This window comes from Bos javanicus, chromosome 5 (assembly GCF_032452875.1).
Source record: "Bos javanicus breed banteng chromosome 5, ARS-OSU_banteng_1.0, whole genome shotgun sequence".
NCBI lineage: Eukaryota > Metazoa > Chordata > Mammalia > Artiodactyla > Bovidae > Bos > Bos javanicus.
Window position 1 is genome coordinate 75223113 of NC_083872.1, and position 14914 is coordinate 75238026.

The window sequence follows — 14914 nt, forward strand, 5'->3', positions numbered from 1 at the left end:
GGTTTCGTCTCCTCTCAACCCAACATCATTTAATGCTAACAAATAACACAGAGGAAACATTCCACATAGGATCTTGAGGAGAAACATCCTCGCCCTCAACCATAGGATCTGCCTGGAGGAAACTAGCCTGGGATAATCTTCCTGGGGGCATGTAGGTGACATTCCTGGGGTACCTGCATGGTTACCTGGACAAGTCAGCCTCGGTCACAAAATTCTCCCAGGGTTTGTCTTCAGTGAGCAGGAATTGTAGTTGTTCCCATCTCACACTCCCCTGGAAATACTCAAGGACATCCTCAAAAAAGCTTTGGCTCTCTAGACAGAAAAATAAAAATTGAAGATTAGAATAAACTATGGTGTGATGCACTTCATGGGAAATAGATGGGGAAACAGTGGAAACAGTGTCAGACTTTATTTTTCTGGGCTCCAAAATCACTGCAGATGGTGACTGCAGCCATGAAATTAAAAGACACTTAGTTCTTGGAAGGAAAGTTATGACCAACCTAGATAGCATATTTAAAAGCAGAGACATTACTTTGCCCACAAAGTATCATCTAGTCAAGGCTATGGTTTTTCCTGTGGTCATGTATGGATGTGAGAGTTGGACTGTGAAGAAGGCTGAGCGCCGAAGAACTGATGCTTTTAAACTGTGGTGTTGGAGAAGACTCTTGAGAGTCCCTTGGACTGCAAGGAGATCCAATCAGTCCATTCTGAAAGAGATCAGCCCTGGGATTTCTTTGGAAGGAATGATGCTAAAGCTGAAACTCCAGTACTTTGGCCACCTCATGGGAAGAGTTGACTCATTGGAAAAGACTCTGATGCTGGGAGGGATTGAGGGCAAGAGGAGAAGGGGATGACAGAGGATGAGATGGCTGGATGGCATCACTGACTCAATGGATGTGAGTCTGAGTGAACTCCAGGAGTTGGTGATGGACAGGGAGGCCTGGCGTGCTGCGATTCATGGGGTCGCAAAGAGTTGGACACGACTGAGGGACTGATCTGATCTGGTCTGATAAGTGGCTAAAGTTCACTTTTCTGAGCAGCGTTCATCTGGCATGCTGTTGACTGTGTGCACCAGCCCCAATTCATAAGTTAACGCCCAGACCCACCCACTCTGCAATGACTGTATTAGAAGATTGGGGGCTTTAAGGCAGTAATTAGGTGAAATGAGGCCTTAAGTGTGGGGCCTTAATTCAGTAATATCAGTGTCCATATTAAATGAAGAGATGTCAGATCTCTTCCTCTCTCTCTCTCTTCCCTGAAATGAAGTGCTCTTAGGTTTTCTTTTTCTCATGCCTCACTAAGGGAGAAACAAACAGGGCTCACATGGAGCGAACCCACAGCACTAGATCTGTGTGTTGACTGATTAGGGTGGTGTGGGTAGAGGAAATAACTGAGCACCTGGTTGTCTGCGTGGGCATTTGAGAACAAGAGAACTAGTATCTGCCTGAGGCAGCCACCTGGTAATCAGGTGTTTATACATGGGAGCACTGGGCAGGTGCCCTAGCACAGCACAGGAGAGAGGGGATTCTAGAGAAGGGGAGAGGTTTCTACTTGGAATAACACATTCCAGGTAGAGGGGACAGCATGGCACTAGGCAGGACCTACTATGTGGCAGGCCCTGGCCCAGGCCACAGACACACATTATATTCAGTCCTCATCACAACATAGGGAAATATTCTTCTCATTTTACAGGTTAGGTCAGGTAAGGTGCTCCAGATCTCAGAGGCAGGTGTGGGAGCCAGCAAAGGCCAGATTGGGGTTCAGATTAGAGTCCACTGACCCTCACGGAGCAGCTGGGTGGGCAGCAGGGCAAGAGATGGAGGAAAGAGCCTCTGTGTTGACACCCCAGGTTCTGGGAGCAGAAGGAGGCTTAGACCAAGGGAGAGGGCAGGAGATGCTCCAGGGGACCTCCTCTCCCTGTCCTGCCTTCTCTGCTGTGCCCACACCCCTCCATGGGCTGCCCTGCCGCATTTCTGAGTCATTAGCTGGGGGTCAGGAGGCAGGGGGAGGAAGTTAGCATCTTATCTGTGGCTCCCTGAGGAGAGGACCAGGAAAGAGGCTGTGGGGACAGACCGCCAAGTGTTAGGGGACTCCCCATTGCCTCTCTGAGGGATGCTAATACACGCCTTTCTTGGGTCTTGGTTGCTCGGCAGGTTAATTTGGCCTGGAGCCACCACCCTCAATTCTGGGTCACAAGTAGGAATCTGCCAGAGACGAGGTGGCTGACTACCTGAGCGGTCCCTGGGATCTTCTGAGCTCATGGTGGCATCAGCAGGGTCTCAGAAATCTCCCTTCAGCTAACCCGTCTGTGTCAGGCTGGAAGGAGGTGTCGTTTCACCCTTGGGGAAGAGAAAACAGATTGTGGGCTTGATCGCGGGTGAGCAGTGCCTGAGGGGGCAGCGAGGGGTGAGGTCCTGGGTGGTTTCCCCTGGGACAGCCATCAGTGCCACCATGGATTTAACTCAGCGTGGTTCTCTGTCCCCTGGGCTCTGCAGATCACTTGTTAAGGAAAGTTACTCATTCTCCCCAGTCAGAGTTCTGCTCTCCTGTTGGGGTACAAGAGAGTATAATCAGACAGGGGACAGCCATCTGCGAAGTTATAGGAACAATAAAACCAGAGACAGAAGAACAGGTAGGAAGGGAATCCTCTGGAAATTACATGAGGTTGGGAATGCTTGTGTTAATAATTGGTTATAGGTGATATTGATCCACTGTCTATGACGTGCAGGCTCCTGAAACTCACGTAAACTTAGGTCAGTCCAAGTTTTCACATTTCTGCTGGAGCCCAGCCTTGAACCCAAGTCTTTCTGATCCAAATTCCAGGTTTGTGATGACTATGCTCTACTTGCTTTAATGTACAAAAATGTCTCTTTGTGGATGCATGTTAATTGGAAAATGACTCTCTTTATTGCAAATGATGTCATGCACCCTGTGCTTGAGTCTCTGCCTTGATAACATTCCCGCTGCTGTAGCTCCCACAGCCCACATCTTCCTCGCTTCTGCAATAGCCTTTATCCCACAAACATTTTTCTGGACTCCCACCAGCCCCACTCCAATTCCTGCAGCCCTGCCCTGGTCAGCTGAGGACCCGAATGGTGTCATCTTTGCTGTCCACTCCTGATTGTTGGACTTCAGGCTGTTTTTAATTCTTTATGTAAGTAATAGTGCAAAGAACACTCTTCTTGCATAAAACTTTGCCTCCATCTAAGATTCTTTCATTAAGCTATTTCTAGAAGTAGAATGACTGGATCCAAGGGTATCAACACCTAACATTTTTTCATACTTAAGCTACTTTGTTATGCAAAGAAACTGTACAAATTTACATTCACACATCTCATATGCGATGGTGTCCATCCTTTGTCTTGCCAGTTCTCTGTTATTTTTTTAAATAGCAGATCTTTATATGGAGAACTTCTTTTGGTTCCGGTGTTGACTATCTTGTGTTGGGAGATGAGAAAATAAGTGTGTTAATTATACTAAGGCAGTATTTTAAGAAGGCAAAAGAATACTTATTTAAGTATTCTTGCTGAGACCTGACTGAAGTGATAGTAAGTGTCCTTATAGTTACAGTAACAGCTACTCATGAGAGTGGCTTGTATTTCTGATTTTGCTGTGCACTGGTAGTTACTCTAAGACTTTATAAATTATAATCCATATTGTTCTAATAACCAGGAGGTGTGTACCACTGTATCCCCATTTACAGCTAAGGAAGCTGAAGCATAGATGTTCTGTGATTTGCCCAAGGTCAGAAACCTTCTTCATGGAGAACTGGATCCCACCCACTTTCTGGGCTCAAGATCCCATACCCGGCTTCTTTCACTTTGCTGCTAACAATAATAATAATTAAAAAGCAGGGGTGGTGGTGACAGGAACCCAGAGTCTTCACACTCCCTGCCTTGGCTGAAAATCATGACTGCTTTTTATTTACCAATTGCACCTTTATCCTTGCTCTGGTCTCCCCTCTCAGTAGATAGAGTTACTGAGACAATCATTGGTAAAACTGCCCCTGCCATTCTCTACAGCATCCAGTCTAGAGTGGCCCAACTTCCTTAGAGTTTCCCCCAAACCCCCTAACCTGAGCCCTGATCCTAGAATCTTTCTTTCTATCACCTTCCCTCTGCAATGCCCAGGGTTCCCCTCAGGAATAGTAACCATCAGCTTGATTACCAGGGAGTATGCCTGGTGATGGAGGCTGTGGGCACTGACTGTGTGGATGGGAGAGAATTTACACAGACAGGCCCGTCTCCAGGCACATGGGAGAGGAGAGCTGGCTGGTCCCCTGCCTCCTTCTCTGCCTCGAAGCTGTAGGACCCCAGGAGCCAGGGCAGCCAATTGAAATTGGGAAACACAAGGACCAAGAGCCAAGGCAGAGAGAGGAGGAGAGCTTGGGCAGGAAGGGCTGATCCTGGATGATGCGAAACACTTGAAAATGCATTTGGACTGTCCACCTCATCCTTGCATCCTTCCCTGCCATTCTTGTCCTGGTCTTGACCCTTGTCTGGGGCCTCAGCTGGGTGTGGATTCTGGACAGTGCTTCTACTGCTGGATTACTATCCAGGGCATCCTCCTCTGTTAGCCTCTCATTGGTCACTGCCCGAAAATCCTATCAGTGGGAGCAAGGAGAACCCTGAAAAGACTCCCCACCTAACTATATGGCCAGATGCAGAGGCTTCCCCTCCATGTGGGCAGAGGTTCTCACCAAACATCTCGTTCCATGTGGCTGCAAGTTATCCACCTTGGGCAGGGAAGGAGGGGTTAGGGAAGGATCAAGTGCAGAGTCCTTAGCCCATCGCCAGGCCCGTCTGAAGCTCCTACTCCTGTCTTCCTCACCCTCCTGACTCCACGGGGCCTGGTCGAGGGACCTGGAGGACTCCCAGCTCCCTGGTTTCTGATCCCCACCCCCCCAGCCTCCAGGCCTTCTCTCAGGCTGCCCCTCCCCCTGCAAGGCCTTTCTCCACCTGCCTCACCAGGTGAAATGTTACCTGTAATTAGAGTTCCCACTCCAAAGCCTCCTCCCCCTGCTGTCTCCCCCGGTTCCTCTCCAGGCCCCCTTGGAACCTTGCACTTTCCTGGTTGCGGGTCTGTTTGTGTGGAGTTTCTGCAGCTCCCAGCACTGGGCAGGTACCCTGTCTCTTCTCTGCTGCTCCTCCTGCTCCAGGGCCTCCAGGGCTCCCTCCCCGCACCCAGACACAGCATGGCTAAAATACAAGATGTGGGACCCATTAGTGGGACATGAAACCACCAACTTCTTGAAGACACAGCACCACACCTCTTTTACCTGCAGTTGGGTAATTCCATTTGTTTTCTTTATCTGTCTTGATAGAAGCTCTTTCTGACAGAGCAGTCAGATTTCTGAGTGTTTCCATTTATGGACGTCCCTTGCTTTCCAAAAGATCACCCTCTGCCAGTAAACTGTGAAGTGAGGCCTATATCTTCTTCACACTAGGCCATCTTGGTTTAGAAAAGCTTTTGTAGGAAAGCTGTACTGTACTTTCAGGTGGCAGGAAACACCTGTACTTCCTCATGTTTCCTTACTCCAGCCATGATATTTTTACAGCAGGAGAAAGAGGAAGAGAGAATTGTGGAAAGACATGGGCTCCTGCTAAAATCTGAATAATGCCTTACTGCACTGGAGGCTCCTTTAAAGGCAGAAAAAAACAGTGTATTCCTTTTTGATTGCAGTAGGTACCTGTTAAGTAAATCCTGCTTTAAGGAGATAAAGCAGCAGACATGCAGGAAGGAAGGTAGGGAGTCTCGGAGAGCAGGAGAGGAGGAGGAGAAAAAAGGAAAGAGGGAGAAGGTAGAAGGCAGAAGAAAAGGAGGAAGAAGAAGAAACAAAAAGCTCTAATCAATTAGTGAAACCTAAAGGGACCTAAAGGTAAACCAGAATGAAAAAAAACCTACAAACGTACTGGAAGAAACCAAAACATTATGCAAAACATACTGGAAAAATACTGCTAACTTGAGGAAAACTGTCTCACCAAGACACAAATCCCAGAAACCATTGGACCTCTTAAAAATTAGAAATTGCTAAGGACACCATAAACCAAATCAAAATGCAAGAGACCTGGAGACAATGTCTGCAATACTTAGAGAGGATAAAGGTGAATGTCCCCAACACACAGAGGAGCTACAAACCCATATGAGCAGACTGAAACCAGCTTTTAAAAATGGGTAAGAGAACTGAACAAACACTCCCTGGGGAGGTGGCTTGTCCAGGGTCACATAGCTCTCCATGGGCAGGGTAGAGGCCAAGTCCAGGCCTTCTGACACTGGTATGTAGGTAGGGAATGTGATTTTATTTTAACTGATCAAATTGTAAACTCTGTTTTTCTTTTTTTAGCTGCACTGCCCACTATGTGGGATCTTAATTCCCTAACCAGGGACTGAACCCACAACCCCTTCAGTGGAAGCAGGTAGTCTCAACCACTGGACCACCAAGGAAGCCCCAGGAATATGATTTAATAACCCCAAAGTTCCTAAGTTTCTCTCTGCCTGTCTAAACACATAGATCTAAGCCTACACCCCTCCTGTTACACTAACATGTCTATAGTTTGACTTTGTATCTTAATATTGCAAAACCAGGATCATAATGCAGACATTGCATAGTAAGCCCTTCTCACTTCCTCCATCTGGACCATCTTCCCCAGACATGATCAACCATCATGGGCAGCCCTGTGCTGAGGGCCCAGAGAACACAGGAAGGCAATGCCCTGCATTTCCCCACTTGGTCTCCTGCCCCTCCCCTCTCAGGCCTCCGTTTCCCTCTAGGACCTGGCACTGAGCAGGCACTCAGAGATGCCTGCTGATGAACCTGGAATCCTTGTATCTCAAAAGGAACCCTTTCCCCCATCAACCTCAGCACAGCACTCTGGGGTCAGCCTCAAGGTGGCCAGACCATAGGAATAGAGGCTTTGATTCTCCTGTCCTCTACCCCATCTGCTTCCTCCAGATTTCCCAAAGGGCTGAGCACCCCAATACCCACCTTCCTTCTGGGGTCACTGCTCACATCTCAGGAGTCCACTTCCTGAGCTGAGCCCACCTGAGCAAGTGTCGCCCTCCCTCTACACCATTTAGGGGCCTCAGGGGTGGGAGGAAGCCCTCAGACACACCTGCCCCCACATCCAGGCTCTGCCCCTGCTTAACTTGCCCCTCTGGCCATGACCTCAACTCTCTGAGCTTCTGTTTCCTTCTGTCAACTAGTGACAATCATCCTTTTCTCAGGCAGTTGTCCTGAGGATGGGGAGATGGGCGGGGTCCTACTCCCCTGCTCACCCAGGAGTCTTCCTCTGGCCGAGTGTGAACAAGATCCACTTGTTCTCAGCTCTGCAGATGCAGCCACCAGCTGTGCAATAAACCACACACACTCTCTGGGCCCAGATATACCTGGAGAAGCAAAAGGGAAAGTGAACGCCCTTACATCTGGGTTGCTCAGATAAACCCACAACCTGCCCACCGGGCCCCACCCTGAGCTAATCCCATCTTCCCTGTTGACTCCCTTAGATGAACAAACCCAGTCCTGTCCTGTGGAGTCCTTCATGGCTGAGTACATTGTGCCTTGGGCTCTGTGAAGGAGGATCCGCCACCAATAGACTGTGAGGGCCCTTGACAATAGTGCTCCGTCTACTCCATGGCCTTCTTCCAGCCCCTCCACCCAATCCTTCCAACCTCACAAGCCAGCACTTGGCACAGTCCCAGAAGATACCAGCTGCTCACTGCATACTGGTCATACTCCTGCTGCTGAGGAGCACACTCATGTGGGTTCCAGGCGCTTCCTCCCTCAGATCCTTCTTCCAGAAACACCTGCTCCTACCACATGGCAAAGTTATGCAAATCTTTCAAAGCCCAATCCTGGCAACACTTTGCCCAAGAAATCCCCAGGAAGTCCCCTGCTCTGCTCCCATGGTACCTGGGAGAGGGCCCTAAGACCACCACTTAGCCATTCTGAGCATGTTACCTACAACCTTTATAGTCTCAGTTGAGTTCAGTTCAGTCACTCAGTCGTGTGTCCCACTCTTTGCAGTCCCATGGATTGCAGCACGCCAGGCTTCCCTGTCCATCACCAAATCCTGGAGCTTGCTCAAACTCATGTCCATTGAGTTGGTGATGTCTAGGTCCCTGTAGTCTTGTCCATGAAGGCAACAATGACACCAGTGACTTTGGTCCCAGCGGCCCAGGCTGGGTGATCAAGGCCATTTGGATGGATGCAGAGTTCACAGGAAGGGCTGAGAGCACACTCCTCTTTTCTACCTCAACTTATTTCCACTTGACAGTAGGTCTATTTTGGAGGACTTTATAGAAAGTCCAGAGTCTTAGTAACTCAGGAAAGTCTACAAGAGAGGGCCAACCCTCTTTCCTCTGCCCATGATGACTCTTTTCTGGGGAACCTAAAAGGAAACAGGGTTGGTTCTCTCAAGAGAGCATCAGTTAAGGTGCTCACTTCCTCTCCCACTGTCATTAGCAACTGACTCAGAAGTGCAGGCAGAACAGGGAGGGGGACAGCAGGGGGAGTCCCCAGGGACAGGAGGGGCAGGGGAGGTGGCCTCCCAGCATCCCAGAGCTTCTCCTGACCTCTCCCTTGGTCTCAGCCTCCTCCTGCTCACAGGCCCTGGGGCATCACCACAGAGGCTGCTTCATCCAGCTCTTGCCCTGCTGTCCACCCAGCTGCTCTGCGAGGGTCAGCGGACCCTGAACTAAACCCCTGGCCTTCGCTGCATCCCACCTGTGTGACCTGGAGCTCCTTAACTGACTTCACCTGTAAAATGGAAATAACGTTTCCCTATGTGTTCATGGGGGTGAAATATCATGTGTGTCCATGTCCTGGGCCAGTGCCTGCCACACAATAGGTCATGCCCAGTGTGCTGCTGTCCCCTCTGCCTGGAATGTGTTAGTTTCAGGTGGAAACCTCTTTCTCCAGCATCGCCCCTCCCCCATGCTGTGTTAGGGCTTTTGCCCAGTGCTCCCATATATAAACACCTGCTTACCAGGTGTGACTGCCTCAGGCAGATACTGGTCCCATAGATCTCAAGCACCCCTGCAGACACCCAGAAGCTCCATTGTTTCCCCCACCCACCGCCCCCCCACCCTCCAAATCAATCAATACAGAGTTAATTCTGTGGATTCCCTCCAGGCAAGTTCTAGTTTCCTTTCTCCCTAAGTGATGCAGGAAAAAGGGAAAAAATTAGAAGCCTTCCAGCTCAGGGGGTAGAGAGAGAGAGAAAGAAATCTGATGTCTCTTCTAATAAGGGCACCAATCTTATTGGATTAGGGCTCTGCACTTACGGTCTCTTTTTACCTAATTACTGCCTTAAAGGCCCTATCTCCTAATACAGTCATTGCAGGGGGAAGGATGCATCAGGATTTCAACTTATGAATTAGGGGCAGGGGAACGGATCACCTGTAAGCCCAGGTGAATCCATTAACAGTACCCCAGATGACTTTTGCTCAAGAAGGTGAACTTGAGCCACTTTATGTGAGTTCTTGTTTGCTCAGTCACTCAGTCGTGTCCAAACTTTGCAACCTCGTGGACTGTAGCCTGCCAGGCTCCTCTCTCCATGGGATTCTCCAGTCAAGAATACTGCAGTGGGCTGCCAGTTCCTCCTCCAGGGGTACTCCTTACCCAGGGATGGAACCCGCGTCCCATGTGTCTCCTGAATTGCAGGCAGATTCTTTATTGCTGAGCCACTTTAAACTCAATACCGTTTATGTTCCACCATAATTTCTTGCAATCTTTTTTCCTTTTTTTCTGTGTAGAGAGCAAAAACTTAACTGACGTCGTCAGTGATCATTTCCCAGAGAGAGTAAACAGGGAAGAACTGCAGTTCCTGCTCACTGAAGACAATGCCTGGGAGAGTTTTGTGGCTGAGGCCAAATTGTCCAGGCAAACCACACAAGCGTGCCAGAAATTTTATCCAGATCCTCTTGGGAAGATCTCCCCAGGCTAGCTTTCTCCTGGCAGACACACCTCCTCCAGGCAGGATCCTAAGGTTGGGATCGAGGTTATTCCTTCTCAAGATCCCATCAGGAATGTTTCCTCCATGTCATTTGCTGGTAGTGAACAGCCTCAGGTTGAGAAAAGTTGAAACCCATTTGGAAGGGGTAGATTACGTGACCTTGGACAAGTTACTGAACTACTTTTGGCCTTAGTTTCTTCATCTGTTCAATTTTATTGTGGAGAAAACTGAGATCATGCATGCAAAGTGCTTCACATGATGGCTGACACAGAGTAGGTGCTCAATTAATGCTAATTTTAAAAAACTTGTTGTGAAGAGATGGGATCAAAGTTCATTCCCTAGAGATAAGAACCAAGCCAGACTTCCTTTGCTACAGGTCAGAAAACCCTGACAGCAACATCACTTTGTGTTCCAAGACCTTTTAGAACTAACACCCCAAAAAGATGCCCTTTTCATGATAGGGGACTGGAATGCAAAAGTAAGAAGTCAAGAAACACCTGGAGTAGCAGTCAAATTCGGCCTTGGAGTACAGAATGAAGCAGGGCAAAGGCTAACAGAGTTCTGCCAAGAGAACGCACCGGTCACAGCAAACACCCTCTTTCAACAACACAAGAGAAGATTCTACACATGGACATCACCAGATGGCCAACACCGAAATCAGATTGATTGTATTCCTTGCAGCAAAAGGTGGGGAAGCTCTATACACTCGGCAAAAACAAGACCGGGAGCTGACTGTGCCTCTGACCATGAACTCCTTATTGCCTAATTCAGACTTAAATTGAAGAAAGTAGGGAAAACCACTAGACCATTCAAGTATGACCTAAATCAAATCCCTTATGATTATACAGTGGAAGCGAGAAATAAATCAAGGGACTATATCTGATAGAGTGCCTGATGAACTATGGACTGAGGTTTGTGACATTGTACAGGAGGCAGGGATCAAGACTATCCCCAAGAAAAAGAAATGCAAAAGAGCACAACGACTGTCTGAGGAGGCCTTACAAATAGCTGTGAAGAGAAGAGAAGCACAAAGCAAAGAAAAAAGGAAAGATATACCTATTTGAACGTAGAGTTCCAAAGAATAGCAAGGAGAGATAAGAAAGCCTTCCTCAGTGATCCATGCAAAGGAATAGAGGAAAACAATAAAATGGGAAAGACTAGAGATCTCTTCAAGAAAATTAGAGATACATTTCATGCAAAGATGAGCTCAATAAAGGACAGAAATGGTATGGACCTAACAGAAGCAGAAGATATTAAGAAGAGGTGGCAAGAATACACAGAAAAACTGTACCAAAAAGTACAACCCAGATAATCAAGATGGTGTGATCACTCACCTAGAGCCAGACATCCTGGAATGTGAAGTCAGGTGGGCCTTAGGAAGCATCACTACCAACAAAGCTAGTGGAGGTGATGGAATTCCAGTTGAGCTATTTCAAATCATAAAAGATGATGCTGCACTCAATATGCCAGCAAATTTGGAAAACTCAGCAGTGGCCACAGGACTGGAAAAGGTCAGTTTTCATTCCAATTCCAAAGAAAGGCAATGAAGGAAAGTTATAGCCAACCTAGAAAGCATATTCAAAAGCAGAGACGTTACTTTGCCAACAAAGGTCCATCTGGTCAAGGCTATGGTTTTTCCAGTGGTCGTGTATGGATGTGAGAGTTGGACTGTAAAGAAAGCTGAGCACAGAAGAATTGATGCTTTTGAACTGTGGTGTTGGAGAAGACTGTTGAGAGTCCGTAGGACTGCAAGGAGATCCAACCAGTCCATCCTCAAGGAGGTAAGCCCTGGGTGTTCATTGGAAGGACTGATGCTGAAGCTGGAACTCTATACTTTGGCCACCTGATGCAGAGAGCCGACTCATTTGAAAAGACCCTGATGCTGGAAAAGATTGAGGGCAGGAGGACAAGAGGATGACATAGGATGAGATGGTTGGATGGCATCACTGACTCAATGGACATGAGTTTGGGTGGACTCCAGGAGCTGGTGATGGACAGGGAAGCCTGGCGTGCTGCAGTCCATGGGGTCACAAAGTCGGACACGACTGAGCGACTGAGCTGAATTGAACTGAACTGAATGTTAGTTAATTAGATGGCCTAGGAAGAGTTGGTGCATTTTGAAGTGTTACTTAAGTGGCACAGGACCCTATGGTCCTTGCCCCCCACTCCCCATACCCCCACGCCACAATATATCCTCTGCTACCTTTTGCCTGTGGAAAACTTAATCAAAGAATAAATTTCATCAGAGAAGTGAGAAATGCTGAAACAAAGGAAAACAAAATAAGGAGATAGATAATGTAGTCATTAAGGATTTTCAAGGACCTTTAGTTCTTTCTGAAGGGCTATAGATAATATTCTAAGCCTTATCCTGTGAGCTGTCTTACAGATACTAAAACACCAGGTGGAGAAGTTAACTACATGATGACCAGGCTATACCCAGGACTTGAGCTGCCACAATTCTGAGAACTGACCACAAAGAAATGGGAACAAGTGCACCTTGGAACTGAAGGTTAACTGTACCTAAAACAACCAAGATGATGCAAGCCAGACCACTGATGACCAATTGAAGATGACTGTTAGAGATGACTGTGCTGTTTCTGCATGTAACCCACCACCCCCTTAACTCTGTCTATAAATGCTCTCACCCGCTGCTTGTCCGGGGGGTGTGGGGAGTCAGGACAGATGTCCACCACCCTCCCCTGAAGTTGCCAGCATCTGAAATAAAGCAAACTTTCCTTTCCACCAACTTGCCTGTTTACTGGCTTTTGAGTGGTGAGCAGAGGGACCCTCCCATACATACCTTTTGGTAACATTACCTGAGGTGGGATAAGGGTGAGGGTGGGGCTGGAACTGTCCACAATCCTAACATGGAATGATTCACTTCTATGATGAGCCTTTTTAAGAACCCATGTGGCTCCTGGCCTGTCAGCCAGTCCCCACATTGTCTGAGTCGGTCTCTTGTAAACTCCATGCACAGAAGGTTCTGGGGCTCTGGGGGCACTTCCTCCAGATTTTGTTCTAATGTCACCACTTACCGCATAGTTGTGCAGCCATAGAGCTTGTGGCAGGGGGTCTGAGAGGAACTCCAGCGCCTGGAGCACCAACTGAGGGCAGCCTCTGGACATAGGTCAGGGGTCCTCACAGCCAGTCAACCCCACCAGATGATTTCCAGTGCACTCATTGGAGAACCACTGTCATGGATCATTGGGTTCAGTTGTGTCGGCTGTAGCCTGGATACCAGAAGTTCCTTTTTAAACTAGAGCTCTTAAGTTGAGTGCTTTCAGTAATGCTTGTTTTTTCTCCCATGGTGAGGGAAGAATTGCCCACATTCTGGTGAAAATCTGGAGTTTCTGGTGACAATGGGTAGGTTTGCAGGTCAAGCTCATCTGTGGGGTACTGTGTCCCCCTCAGTGCAGGCCCCCTGGCATTCTTGCCCTGCTGGATGAGGAGTACTGGTTCCCCAAAGCCACGGGAAAGAGCTTCGAGGAGAACGTGGTGCAGGAGCAGAACACCCACCCCAAGTTCCAGAAGCCCAAGCAGCTGAAGGACAAAGCAGATTTCTGCATCATCCACTTCACTGGCAAAGTGAGGAGCGCACACAAAGGAAGGTGCGGCTGGACCTTCTTGGGAGACAGAGAGGATTCTATGACCTTGAACCCGAGGTGGGGGCAGGTGGGAGGTACTTATTCATCATCACATGTTCCGTTTTGTTAGACGCTTGCAGCGGTCCTGTGAGGTGCTCTGGCTGTGTATTATTATTAGGTGCATTTTCCAGGTAAGGAAGTGAGATTTGTGCTAAAGGTGCTGGCCCTGGAGTTTGTATTGGGGCTCTATCTCTGTGTTATTTGGGGCCAGAGAATTCACCTCTCTGAGTCTTGGTTGCCTCACATGGAAAATGGAGGTGACCAGCACTGTGTCAGAGAACATGAATTAAATAGTCTTGGGAAGCCTAGCACTGCACTGTCAGTACTCTGCGACAGGGCCTCTCAGCCTCCACGTTGCCCTTCCTGAGGGGTGGAGGCCGGATCAGTCGTTACTGTCCAGGACCGTCCTGTGCATTGTAGGATGTTTAGCGGCAACCCTGACTCCTCCCCACCAAGGTCAGTAACGCAATCCCTACTTGAAACAACCAGTAAGGCCTCCAGACACCCCAAACATCTGCAAGGTATGGCCAGTAAGTGGCAGAGCTGCCGTCACACCAGCTGGCGCACCTTCCCCAGTTGGCTTATTCCTGGGGCTTGGCCCTAACTGAGCAGGAGTGTCCTGAGTCTGCAGAGGTCCGAGCTTAGACTAAAGCTGGTCCTTCTCAGCATGTTGTGCTGTTTGTACAGAATGTCTCACAGTTGGTTACTCTCGGATATGTGATGAGCCAGGCTGTACTCAGTCTCCCCGTCGATGACAACTGGTGACAAGAGACTTATACTGACACAGTGCTGCTCCCAAGCCAGCTCTGGTCCTCGCCCACCATCCTCCACATGGCCCTGCACTGCTTGGCCTTGCGTGCTTGACTCCTCTGGCTCCTTAGGATGTTGAAGCCACTCATGACTTTAAAATGCCTGTTTAAAGAAACTCCATTCCTCTATTTATCTAAAGTAATGCCGCCTGAACCCCCATGTCCATTGCCACCGTGGTTAGAAATGCATGTGGGCAGAGATGTTTGCACGTAAGGTCCTTTCAGAGCCGAGGATTTTCTTTCCCTACAAGTCTGACTTGTTATCTGCCCTGTGCTGCTGAACCCCACCTGCCCACTTCCCTGCTTCCTTTCAGTCTCATTTCCCTGAACCAGGTGAGGCTGCCTACAGCAGTAGGCCCAACCCTAGCTCTAGGCCCTCCCTCGACTTTGGCCTTGCTCCAGGGTTCCTTGGTGGCAGGGGTAGCCTCTTGGAGAGGGCTAGCAGCCGGCTCTCCTCCTCTAGATCGAAGCCCTTGAGCTCGACAGCAACCTGTACCGCATCAGCGAG